Here is a 13,453-nt window from a genome sequence, read left to right as displayed (position 1 = left end):
CTTCAGACTTACAGAGGGCCTCCTTGGCTCCCTCCTTCCATTGAAGCTGCCTGAGAACTTGTAGGAAATGGCAAGGTTATTGAAGGGAGGTTCCCCCTGATTGTTTGGCAAGTGATGATGTGACAATGGCCTCCTTCAACTTCCAGGGTCAGAGTGCAGGCGGAAAAGAGGGGTTTCAAGATGTCTTCCTTATGATGGCTCAGAAGAGGAGGTGGTATACGAGATGAGGATAAACTATCCCCAGTAAAATCTCTGGACAGTATACAAAAGTCTTGGGGGTGGCTTTCTGTCTTAAGCAATGCTAAATAAAATTTCTAAAAAGAGAAAATTATTTTATAAATCCAAAGGAGAGATGATGGCTGAGGCAGCTGACCGGTTAGACAGACATTCAGACCAATGTTGTGGTTATGAATCTTCTCCAATGCAGGAGGAAACAATCGATCCACCTAAAACTGCCCAGAGAAAGCAGCAACAGGGATATTTTCATTTTTGTCTGTTCTGACTACTCAGATGACTCAGATCACTGGTAAGTACCCCAGGGGAAGAGGAGATGGCAGTCAGTAAAGGACATGCTTTACAAGCATAAAGACTGGAGTTTGATACCAAGACTCTTAACGTGCGCTTGTGTGTGTGAGTGAGTGGGTGTGGGAGTGTCAGTGTGTTTGTGTGAGTGTGTGTGAGTGTGTGTGAGTGTGTGTGTGTGTGTGTCGGTGTTTCCGTGTATCTTTGTGTCTCTGTGTCTGTGTGTGTGGTATGTGTCTTTGTGTGCATGCAGGTGTTTGTGGGCGTATGCGTGTATGTTTGTGTGTATGTGTGTTTGTGTGTATGCATGTGTATATGTGTTTATGTGCATGTATGTGAGCGTGTGTGTGTGTGTGTCAGTGTGTCTAATTGTGTGGTATGTGTCTTTGTGTGTGCATGTGCGTATGTGTGCATGTGTGTCTGTGTGTATATGTGTGTATGTTTGTGTATATGCATGTGTATGTGTTTATGTGCATGTTGTGTGCATGCATATGTTTGTGTGTATATCAATGTGTCTGTGTATGTGATATGTGTGTTTGTGTGCGTATGTATGTTTGTGTGTATATATGTGTGTATGTGTGTTTTGGTGTGTGCATGTGTTTATGTGTGCATGTGTTTATGTATGTATGTGTTTATGTGAGTGTGTGTGTATGTGTGTAAACATAGAGTGGATCCACCCATCTCAGGATGGCTACCATTGCAAAAGTAAAGAATACAGCAGAAAACCAGGCAGCCATTACTGGTTTCAGAAAAGGTGTTCCATAAAACCTTAGACCAACATTAATCATGTGACTACAGTGTAAAACAGCAGGTAAGGGCAGGGCTGGTGAGACAGATTGGATGTTAAGAGTACTTACTGATGAATTCCAATTCAGCTCCCAGCACTTATACCCACCTATAACCCCAGCCCCGGGGGACCCAACACCAAGGGTCTTTGAAGGGCATCTGTGCTGGCTAATTTTATGTCAGCCTGACATAGGCTAGTACTAGCTGGGAAGAAAGAACCTAAACTGAGAAAATGTAGCCATCAGATTGGCCTGTGGGTAAGCCTGTAGGGTAGTTTGTTGAGTAATAGATGATATGGGGAAGCCCAGCTTACCTTAGCTGGTGCCCACCCTAGGTTGGTAGCTCTAGGTGCTATAATAAAGAAGCCTGAGCAAGCCAGTGAGCAGCACTGCACCATGGCCTCTACTTTAGTTCTTGCTCTGCAGGATTCCTCATTTCCTTCACTGATAGCATGTGATTGGAACTGTAAACTGAAACAAACCCTTTCCTCCACATGTTGCTTTTGATCATGTTTTATAACAACAATAGCAATTCTAAATAAGACAGCATCTGCATTCATGTGGACATACCCCCCTACACACACACACACACACACACACACACACACACACAGACACAGACACACACACACACTCTCTCTCTCTCTCTCTCTCTCTCTCTCACACACACACACACACACACACACACACATACATACATATACACAAACTTAAAATGATAAAAATCAATCTTTAAAACATCAGGTGGAGTGGTTTGCCTGGACTGGCCCCAGTAATGTACCATAACAATTATATGTTCATGCTCTTAGAAATAACTTATAACTATAAAACATCAGCACAACTCAAAACCTACGTGTACATGAAAAGATGCATTCAGAGAGGTTCTCTCCTCCTCCATCATCCCCTCAGCCTCTTCTAACTCATTTCAAAAGCTACTTCCCAATAGAATCTAAGGTATGTAGCCTGTGTTTGTGCTGTTAGAATCAAGCAGATAAACAAATCTATCTTTGCATTTTTATCATTATACTAAACCCATTTAGCAAATTCCACAAATATATGTAAAACAAACAAACAAAAAACCCTCACATGGCTATTAAACCAGTTACAGATCAAAACTCTAAGAAGGTGTCTAATACCCCAGCCAAGGTCAGATCAGTTCCCCTCTGCTGCCGCAGGAAGGATCTCAGCCTTGCTTATCTCCTTCCTACCTTTGTGGCTTTGTTTTTAATCAGACATTCCCTACAAATGGAAGCACACTGTATTTGACCTGACTTGGATTTCCACAGTGTAGCAAACATCATAGATTTTTTTCCCTTTTACTGTGGAGTACAAGTCATATGGATACACCACATTTTGTCTTTCACTAATCTAACAAGCTGATAAATCTTCAATTTGGGGTTGATACTGATAAAACTGCAAAGAATGTTAAAAAATATTTGCAAAAATTACAGTAAATATATTTCCTTGTTCTTGAATAAAGTTCTAAGGGAAAATTAATAACTTTATTTTTAATTTTTAATTTTGTTCCTTGAATTGCAGGAAATGGAACTTGGAGCCTGTTGCATGCTGGGTAAGTGTTCTACCACTGAGCTGCATCCCGGTCCTTTTGCTTAAGGGTTCATTGGGACATAATTCACTTCGAAAAAAAAACAGCCATTTTACATGTACAACTAAGTGGTTTTTAGTGTGTTCACAGACATGTGTGCTTGTTACTTCAGTCCATCTTTACCAAGTGATTGAAGAGTTTCTTTACCCTTTGCCTTGAACAGTCAAACCATTTTTCTCACACACTTGGCATTCATCCCAGGTAACCATTATTTCACTTTATGTTCCTGCAGTTGTGCTTATTCTGAGCATTTCACATGGATCGGATGACACTACGCCTGTTCTTGGTGACTGATATCTGTAACCTGGACGTAATGTTTCTGAGGATCATTCACCTCCTCCACAAATATACATTGTAACATCTATCACAAATTCACTTCTTACTGTAGAGAAGCAGTCCCTTTCTACAAGCATCAAGTTTTTGTTTTTCTACTTGTTAACTCATAGACACTGGAGTTGTTTCTGTGTGCTACTATAAAAGGTGTTACTGTGAATATTTGTATACACTGCTTTGTTAAACAAGTTTTCAATTCTCTTGGGCTGGTAACTCTCAGCAGAATATGGTTCATGGTAATTCTCAGCAGAATCTGAGTCATCTGGTAACTATATGTTTAACATTTTGAAAGACTGTTAAAAAATATTTACTAAATGTCTACATCACCCTTCCTTCCCTTGTTCAATGCATGATGGTCCTGATTCTTTCACATTCATTGCCAGGGTTGTTATTATCCATCATTTTGATATCAGACATCCTAATGAGTATGAAATAGTATCTCATTATGGTTTAGATTTGTATCTTCCAAACGATTAATGACACTAACCATCTTTCCTAGTGCCTACTAGCCTTCTGTGTATCTTCTTTGGACATTTGTCTCCTCGAATTCTTATCCATTTATAATTGGATTTTTTTTCATTTGATAGATGTATGAGATTTTTACAGAGGTCTCATACAAGTATCAGATAAATGATTAGCAAATACTTTATTTCTGCAAACCATTTTTCCCTTATTAGTTGATATCATTTGAAGCAGAAATTTTCTGAATGTTTGACCAAGTTCACCTCGTTCTCATTTCTCTTAGTTATGAAATAATTGTTTCATTTCCAGTTTCCACCTGCACCTGGAGTTGACCCTGTACTATAGCTCCCTATACCCAGACAGCTCTGGGAGAGAGTTGATCTCACAGGAAGGATGACACATCTGAAAGCACAAGTGAGACCTCCACTTTTGCTCTCGGAGACCTTCCCGGAGCCTTCAGGGCACAGGAAGCAAGAAGTAGTTTGATACAGGATCCTTCCAGTTTCTGTGCTAACCCTGTGCCACAGCTCTCTCTACCCAGACCATACTGGGAGAAAGCTGGTCCCCCAGTAGTGCTGACACACAGGCTTACAGGAGGATCAAAACACTGTCAGAATCAGCAAGACCAGTTAACACCAGACATAAGCAGATGTTGAGAGGCAAGTCTAAGAACCTAAACAATAGAAACCAAGGTCAAATGGCATCATCAGAACCCAGTTACCCCACCACAGCAAGTCCTGAATACACCAACACACCAGAAAAGCAAGATTCTGGTTTAAAATTACAACTCATGATGATGTTAGGGGACTTTAAGAAGGTCATAAATAACGCCCTTAAAGAAATACAGGACAACACAGGTGAACAGGTAGAAGCCCTTAAAGAGGAAACACAAGAATCAATTAAAGTTGAAGGAACTGAACAAAACCATCCAGGATCTAAAAATAGAAATAGAAACTGTTGGGATTCCATAAACCCCACCTCTCAGTTACCTAGCAACAGCCATGTATACTCCCACTTCTCAGTTACTTGGCAATAGCCAGGTATGCTCTGCCCCAGTGACCTGACACTAAAAAAGGGACTGCTTGTCCCCCTACTCTCTCTTGTTCTTTCATCTCTCTTGCCTCTTTCTTGGTCTCCCGTCTTTGCCCCTCCTCTTCCCCTTCCCTTCTCCCATCTCTCTCTACATACTCATGGCCAGCCTCTACTCCTCTATTCCTCTCTCTCTACTACCCTCTTAACTCTCCCATGACCTGAAGAAACTCTATTCATTACTATACAGTCATGTTGCTGGTCCCTCAGGGGGAAAGGATTCCCAAAATGGACTTCCCAGAGGCATCTCCCTTACCTCCAGGTCTTGCCACACCTCCATGGGCCACAACTCCCCCCCTCCACTCTCTTCATCCTTTTCCTAACATTGATGCTGAAAGCCCAGACATAATCTTTTAACAACACTGGTGCCCTGTGACTTTTAACAACAGAAACAATAAAGAAATCACAGAGAGAGACAACCCTGGAGATAGAAAACCTAGGAAAAAGATCAAGAGACACAAATGCTAACATGATCAACAGAATACAAGAGATAGAAAAGAGAATCTCAGGGGCAGAAGATACCATAGAAAACATTGACACAACAGTCAAAGAAAATGCAAAATGCAAAAACCCCCTAACCCAAAACACAAAGGAAATCCAAGACAATGAGACAATCAAACCTGAAGATAATAGGCATAGAAGAGAGGGAAGATTCCCAACTTAAAGGGCCAGTAAATATCTTCAACAAATGATAAAAGAAAACTTCCCTAACCTAATGAAAGAAATGTCCATAAACATACAAGAAGCCTACACAACTCCAAACAGATTGGGTCAGAAAAGGAAGTCCTCCTGTCACATAATAGTCAAAACACAAAATATACAAAACAAAGAAAGAATATCAAAAGCAGTAATGGAAAAAGGTCAAGTAACATACAATTACAGACTTATCAGAATTACACCAGACTTCTCAACAGAGACTATGAAAACTAGAAGATCCTGGGCAGATGACATAAAGATAATAAGAGAACACAAATGCCAGCCCAGGCTACTATATCCAGCAAATTAACATAGATGGAGAAACCAAGATATTTCATAACAAAACCAAATTTATACAATATCTTTCCACTAACCCAGCCCTACAAAGGTTAATAAATAGAAAACTCCAACACAAGGAGGAGAATTACATTCTAGAAAAACCAAGAAAATAATCTTCTTTCAACTAGCCCAAAAAAAGACAGCCACACAAACATAATTCCACCAATAACAACAAAAATACCAGGAAACAATAATCACGGTCCCTAATGTCTCTCAATATCAATGGACTCAATTCCACAATAAAAATACATAGACTAACAGACTGGATGCATAAGGAGGACCCAACATTTTGCTGCATACAAGAAACACACCTCAGTGAAAAACAGACACTACATCAGAGTAAAAGGCTGGAAAACAATCTTCCAAGAAAATGGTCCCAAGAAACAAGCTGGAGTAGTCATTCTAATATTGAGTAAAATTGACTTTCAACCAAAAGTTATCAAAAAGGATAAAAAAGGATACTTCATACTCATCAAAGGAAAAATTCACGAAGATGAAATTTCAATTCTGAATATTTATGCTTCAAATGCAAGGGCAAGTACGTTCATAAAAGAAACCTTACTAAAGCTCAAAGCACATATTTCACCTCATATAATAATAGTGGGAGACTCTAACACCGCACTCTTATCAGTAGAAACAGAAACTAAACAGAGACACAGTGAAATTAACAGAAGTTATGAACCAAATGGATTTAACAGATATCTATAGAACATTCATCCTAAAACAAGAGAATATACCTTCTTCTCAGTACCTCATGGTACCTTCTTCAAAATTGACCATATAATCACTCACAAAACAGGCCTCAACAGATATATAAAAAGACTCAAATAATCCCATGCATCCTATCAGATCACCATGAACTAAGACTGGTCTTCAATAACAATAAAAAACAACAGAAAACCCACATACGCATGGAAGCTGAACAATGGTCTACTCAATGATACTTGGTTAAGAAAGAAATAAAGAAAGAAATGAAATTAAAGACTTTCTAGAACTTAATGAAAATGAAGGCACAACATACCCTAACTTATGGGACACTATGAAAGCAGTGCTAAGAGGGAAACTCATAGCTTAGTGCCTCCAAACAGAAACTGGAGAGAGCATACACTGGCAGCTTGCCAGCACATCTGAAAGCTCTAAAACAAAAAGAAGCAAATGCTCCCAAAAGGAGCAGACATCAGGAAATAATAAAACTCAGGGCTGAAATCAACCTGTATAAGCAAAAAGAACTATACAAAAAATTAACAAAACCTGGAGCTAGTTCTTTGATAAAACCAACAAGATAGACAAACCCTTAGCCAGACTAACCAGAAGGCACAGAGAGAGTATTCACATTAACAAAATCAGAAATGAAAGGGGAGACATCTCGGTTACTGCCCGTTGCTTCCTGAGCCACCGCTGGCTCTGTGTTTCTGTCCTCAGCATCTTCGTCCTCTCCCGACCATGCCATGGAAGGTTACAAGTCAGATCAGCAGAAGCTCCAGTCCCTGAAGGTTACAGCCAATTGCCTGTGCATCAACACCATCAAGGCCACCAGGCTCGGGCCACTCCACGTCATGCTGCAGCGCTGCCGAGATCAGGACTGTCCTGTTTCTCTGTACTATGCGCTACAAGACCCTGGATCCCTGAAACCCTCACAATAATCGTTTTGTGCTCTCCAAGGGCAATGCAGCTCCCATCTTACATGCAGTCTGGGCTGAAGCTGGCTTCCTGCAAGAGGCAGAGCTGCTGAACCTGAGGAAGATCAGCTCTGACTTGGATGGGATGGGCATCCGGTCCTGAAACAAGCCTTCACCGATGTGGCCACTGGCTCCCCGGGCCAGGGCCTGGTAGCTGCTCATGGGATGGCATAAACAGGCAAATACTTTGACAAAGCTAGCTACCGAGTCTATTGCATGCTGGGAGATGGGGAGGTGTTCGAGAGTTCTGTCTCGAAGGCCATGGCCTTTGCTTGGATTTACAAGCTGGGCAACCTCATTGGCATTTTTGACATCAACTATCTGGACCAGAGAGACCCAGCTTCACTGCAGCACCAGGTGGACATCTACCAGAAGCTCTGTGAAGCCTTTGGCTGGCACACCTACATCGTAGATGGACACAGCATGGAAGAGCTGTGCAAGGCCTTTGGTCAGGCCAAGCACCAACCAACAGCCAAGACCTTCAAGGGCCGCGGGATCACGGGGATCGAAGACAAGGAGGCATGGCATGGGAAGCCCCTCCCCAAAAACATGGCTGAGCAGATTATCCAGGAGGATCTGAACAGCCAGGTTCAAAGCAAAAAGAAGATCCTGGCCACTCCCCTTCAGGAGTATGTCCCTTCACTGAACGTTGCCAACATCCGAATGCCTAACTCCACCCGGCTACAAAGTGGGGGACAAGATAGTTACCTGAAAGGCCTATGGGCTAACCCTCATCAAGCTGGGACACACCAGTGACCGCATCGTCGCCCTGAACGGAAACACCAAAAATTCCACCTTCCCAGAGCTCTTCAAAAAGAGCACCCAGACCGTTTCATTGAGTGCTGCATTACTGAGTAAAACACGGTGAGCATTTCCACACGTGACAAAACAGTGCCCCTCTGTAGCACGTTTGCAGCCTTCTTCTCACGCACCTTCGACCAGATTCGCATGGCCGCCATCTCTGAGAGCAACATCAACCTCTGTGGCTCCCACTATGGTGTGTCCATTGGGGAAGACAGACCCTCTCAAATGGCCCTGGAAGACCCCATGTATTTTTCCCAAGTGATGGAGTCACAACAGAGAAGGCAGTGGAATTAGCAGCCAATCCAAAGGGCATCTGCTTCATCTGGACCAGCCACCCATAAAATGTCATTATCTATACCAACAACGAGAATTTCCAGGTTGACCAAGCCAAGGTGGTTCTGAAGAACAAGGATGACCAGGTGACAGTGATTGGAGCTGGTGTCACTCTGCATGAGGCCTTGGCTGCTGTTGAAATGTTGAGAAAAGATAAGATCAGCATTTGTGTGCTGGACCCCTTCACCATCAAGCCCCTGGATAGAAAACTCATTCTTGACTCTACCTGAGCAACCAAAGGGAGGCTCCTCACGGTAGAGGACCACTACTACGAAGGTGGCATAGGCGAAACCGTGTCTGCTGCTATAGTGGTTGAACCTGGATTCAAGGACACTCGCCTGGCTGTCAACAAGGTACCACGAATTGAGAAGCCAGATGAGCAGCTGAGGATGTTTGGTATTGATAAGGATGCCATTGTGCAAGCTGGGAAGGGCCTTGTCACCAACAACTATGGAGGACATGGGATGCCAGGTGGGTGAACTACACATTTCTGGGAGGTACTGGCAAAAATGCTCAAAGATGTACTGAGTGGAGAGTAAATATGTTTTGAGAAAAAAAGAAAAGGCAGACATAACAATAGAAACTGGGGAAACCCAAAAATTCATCAGATCTTACTACAAAAGTATATTAAACCATATTCAACAAAACTGAAAAATCTGGAGGAAATGGACAATTTTCTAGACAAATACAAGGTACCAAAGTAAAATCTGGATCAGACAAACCATCTAAACAGTCCCATAACCTCTAAAGAAATAGAAGCAATCATTAAAAGTCTCCCAGCTCAAAAAAAGCCCAGGACCAGATGAGGTTAGAGCAGAATTCTGTTAGACCCTCGTAGAAGACCTCATACCAATACTTTCCAAACTATTTCACAAAATAGAAACAGAAGAAACAGTACCCAATTCCTTCTATGAAGTGACAATTACACATATACCTAAAGCACACAAAGATCCAACAAAGAAAGAAAACTTCAGACCAATTTTTCTTATGAATATTGATGCAAAAATACTCAATAAAATTCTTGCAAACTGAATCCAAGAACACATAAAAATGGCCATCTATAACAATCAAGTAAGCTTCATTTCAGGGATGCAGGGATGGATCAATGTACAGAGATACATAAACATAATTCACTATATAAACAAACTCAAATAAAAAAATTATGATCATCTCATTAGATGCTGAGAAAGCATTTGAAAAAATTCAATACCCCTTCATGTTAAAAGTCTTGGAAAGATCAGGAATTCAACGCCCATACCTAAGCATGGTAAAAGCAATATACAGCAAACCAGTAGCCAACATCAATCTAAATGGAAAGAAACTTGAAGCAATTCACCAAAATCAGGGACTAGACAAGGATGCCTTCTGTCTCCATACCAATTCAATATAGTATTTTAAGTTCTAGTCAGAGCAATTAGACAACAAAGGGAGGTCAAATTGATCAAAATTAGAAAAGAAGAAGTTAAAATATCACTATTTGCAGATGATAAGATAGTATATATAATTGACCAAAAAGAATTCCACCAGAGAACTTTTACAGCTGATAAACAACTTTAGCAAAGTGGCTGGATATAAAATTAACTCAAACAAATCAGTAGCCTTCCTCTACTCAGAGAAAAAACAGGCTGAGAAAGAAATTATGGAAATGACACCCTTCACAATAGTCACAAACAATATAAAATACTTTGGTGTGACCCTAACTATGCAAGTGAAAGATCTGTATGACAAGAATTTTAAGTCTCTGAAGAAAAGAAATTGAAGAAGGTCTCAGAAGATGAAAAGATCTCCCATGCTCATGGATCAGGAGGATCAATATAGTAAGAAATGGCTATCTTGTCAAAATACAGATTCAATGCAATCCCCTTCAAAATTCCAACTCAATTCTTCACAGAGTTAGAAAGAACAATTTGCAAATTCATTTGAAATATCAAAAACCTTGGGGGTATCAAAAACTATCTTCAACAATAAAATAACTTCTGGAGGAATCACCATCACTGACCTCAAGCTGTATTACAGAGCAATAATGATAAAAAAAAATTATGGTATTGGTACAGAGACAAGAAGGTAGATCAATAGAATAGAATTGAAGATCCAGAAATAAACCCACACACCTATGGTCACTTGATCTTTGACAAAAATAGCTAAAACCATCCAGTGGAAAAAAAGACAGCATTTTCAACAAATGTTGCTGGTCTAACTGGTGGTCAGCATGCAAACAATCCATTCTTATCATCCTGTACAAAGCTCAAGTCCAAATAAATCAAGGACATCCACATAAAACCAGATACATTCAAACTAATAGAAGAGAAAGTGGGGAAGAGCCTTTAATACATGGGCACTGCGGAAATTTTCCTGAACAGAACACTAATAACATATGCTCTAAGATCAAGAAAGGACAAATGGGATCTCATAAAATTGCAAAGCTTCGGTAAGGCAAAGGATACTGTCATTAGGACAAAATGGCAGCCAACAGATTGGGAAAAGATCTTTACCAATCCTACATCCAATAGAGGGCTAATATCCAATATATACAAAGAACTCAAGAAGTTAGACTCCAGAGAACTAAATAACCTTATTTAAAAATGGGGAACAAAGCTAAAGAATTCTCAACTGAGGAATATGGAATGGCCGAGAAGCACCTAAAGAAATGTTCAACATCCTTAGTCATCAGGAAAATGCAAATCAAAACAACACAGAGATTCCACCTCACATCAGTCAGAATGGTTAAGATCAAAAACTCAGGTAACAGCAAATGCTGGCAAAGATGTGGAGAAAGAGGAACACTCCTCCATTGCTAGTGGAATTGCAAACTGGTATAACTACTCTGGGAATCAGTCTGGCAGTTCCTCAGAAAATTGGACATAGATCTACCTGAGGAACCATCTATACCACTCCTGGGCATACACCCAAAAGATGCTCTAACATACAACAAGGACACATAAACACATGTTCATAGCAGCCTAATTTATAACAACCAGAAGCTGAAAAGAACCCAGGTGTCCTTCATCAGAGGAATGAATACAGAAATTGTGGTACATTTATACAATGGAGTACTACTCAGCTCTTATAAACAATGGCTACATGAAATTCTTAGGGAAATAGATGGGTCTAGAAAATATCATCCTGAGTGAGGTAACTCAGTCACAAAAAAACACCCATGGTATGCACTCACTGATAAGTAGATGTTAGCCCAAAAGCTCTGAATACCCAAGATAGAATTCACAAACCACATGAAGTTCAAGAAGGATGACCAAAGGGTCCTTCAGACATTCTTAGAAAGGGGAACAAAGCTATTCTCAGGAGGAAATACAGAGATGAAGTTTTGAGCAAAGGCTAAAGGAAAGGCAATCCAGAGACTACCCCACTTGGGAATCCATCCCATATACAGCCACCAAACCCCAGACAATATTGCTGATGCCAAGAAGTACATGCTGACAGGAGCCTGATATAGCTGTCTCCTGAGAGGCTCTGCCAGAGCATGACAAATACAGAGGTGGATGTTTTCATCCAACCATTGAACTGAGAATGGGGTCCTTAATGGAGGAGTTGGAGAAAGAATTGAAGGAGCTGAAGGAGTTTGCAACCCCATAAGAACAATACTAATGAACCAGAGCTCCCAGGGACTAAACTACTATCCAAAGAGTACTCATGGACGAACCCATGACTCCAACTACACATGTAGCAGAGGATGGCCTTGTTGGACATCAATGGGAGGAGAAGCCCTTGATAATGCTCAGTGCCCCAGTGTAGGGGAATATCAGGGTATAGAGGTGGGAAGGGGTGGATGGGTGGGTGCATGCCCTCATAGAAGCAGGGAGAGGGGGGAGGGATAGGGGTATGGAGGGGAAACCGGGAAAGAGGATAACATTTGAAATGTTAATAAAATATATCCAATAAAAATCTTTTTTTAATTTTTAAAAAATAAAATCATTGTTTTGATCATGAAGATTTTTCTCCTCTTTTCTTTTAAAGAGGCAGGAGGTATTTGTTCACTTGCTTATGATCTACTTTGAGTTCATTTTGTACAAAGAATTCAAATTCATTGGGGGGCATACGGATATACAATGGTCTTCTGCTATTCATTGCAACAAAGAGCCTTTCTATATTGAAAAGTTCTGGTAACTTTGTTAGGAACCAATTATCCTGAAATTTAAATTTTTGGTCTAGACTGTCACTTGACCTGATTGTCTGCTCTTATTTCAGTGCCAGGTTTTCTTAATTATTATAGCTTTTGAGTCATTTTGTCAAATGCCAGTATATGTTTTCATGCCTTTTTAACTTATTTTTAGGCCAGCATGGTCTTGATATCAAAGCCAAAGACAACAAAAAGAAACCTAGAGACCAATAACCTTCAGAATATTAACAGAAAAAAAATCCTTTTAAAATAAGTCATGGTGATTCATGCCTATAAAGCTAGCATTTAGGATGTGGAGGCAGGAAGGTCATGAGTTCAAGACCAGCTTGAGCTACGTAGCATTGCACTGGCTCAAAATATAAAATCCTTAATGAAAGAGAGCAAACTCAGCAGCACATTTAAGAGACTATATGCAATTACTAGGTGAGGTAAATTTCCTTATGAATTTTGTGATTAGCCTATTAATTTCTACAGAAATGAAACCCTGCTGGCATGTAATCACTGGGTTCATTGAATCTGATTGCCAATTAGGAGATATTGTCATATCAATAATATTAATTCTTCCATCTATAAAAATGAAGAGTCATTCTTGTTTAGATCTTAATTTCTTTTAACAAAGTTCTGTGGGTTTTCATGCATACACTAACCATTCTTTTTTAAAAAGTACTAT

At 40.4% G+C, this 13,453-nt stretch overlaps 1 pseudogene across 1 annotated transcript; it reads left to right on the top strand.

Moving 5' to 3' along the window:
* Positions 1-7,212: 7,212 nt before the first annotated feature.
* Positions 7,213-9,190, top strand: LOC308431271 (transketolase-like; annotated as a pseudogene). Its single transcript has one exon. The product of its transcript is annotated as a transketolase-like (transcript).
* Positions 9,191-13,453: the final 4,263 nt, after the last annotated feature.

This window comes from Micromys minutus (assembly GCF_963924665.1).
Source record: "Micromys minutus genome assembly, chromosome: 16".
In the NCBI taxonomy this organism is placed as follows: domain Eukaryota; kingdom Metazoa; phylum Chordata; class Mammalia; order Rodentia; family Muridae; genus Micromys; species Micromys minutus.
Note: the sequence above shows the minus strand (reverse complement) of the source record. Positions and strands in the feature narration are given on the sequence as shown.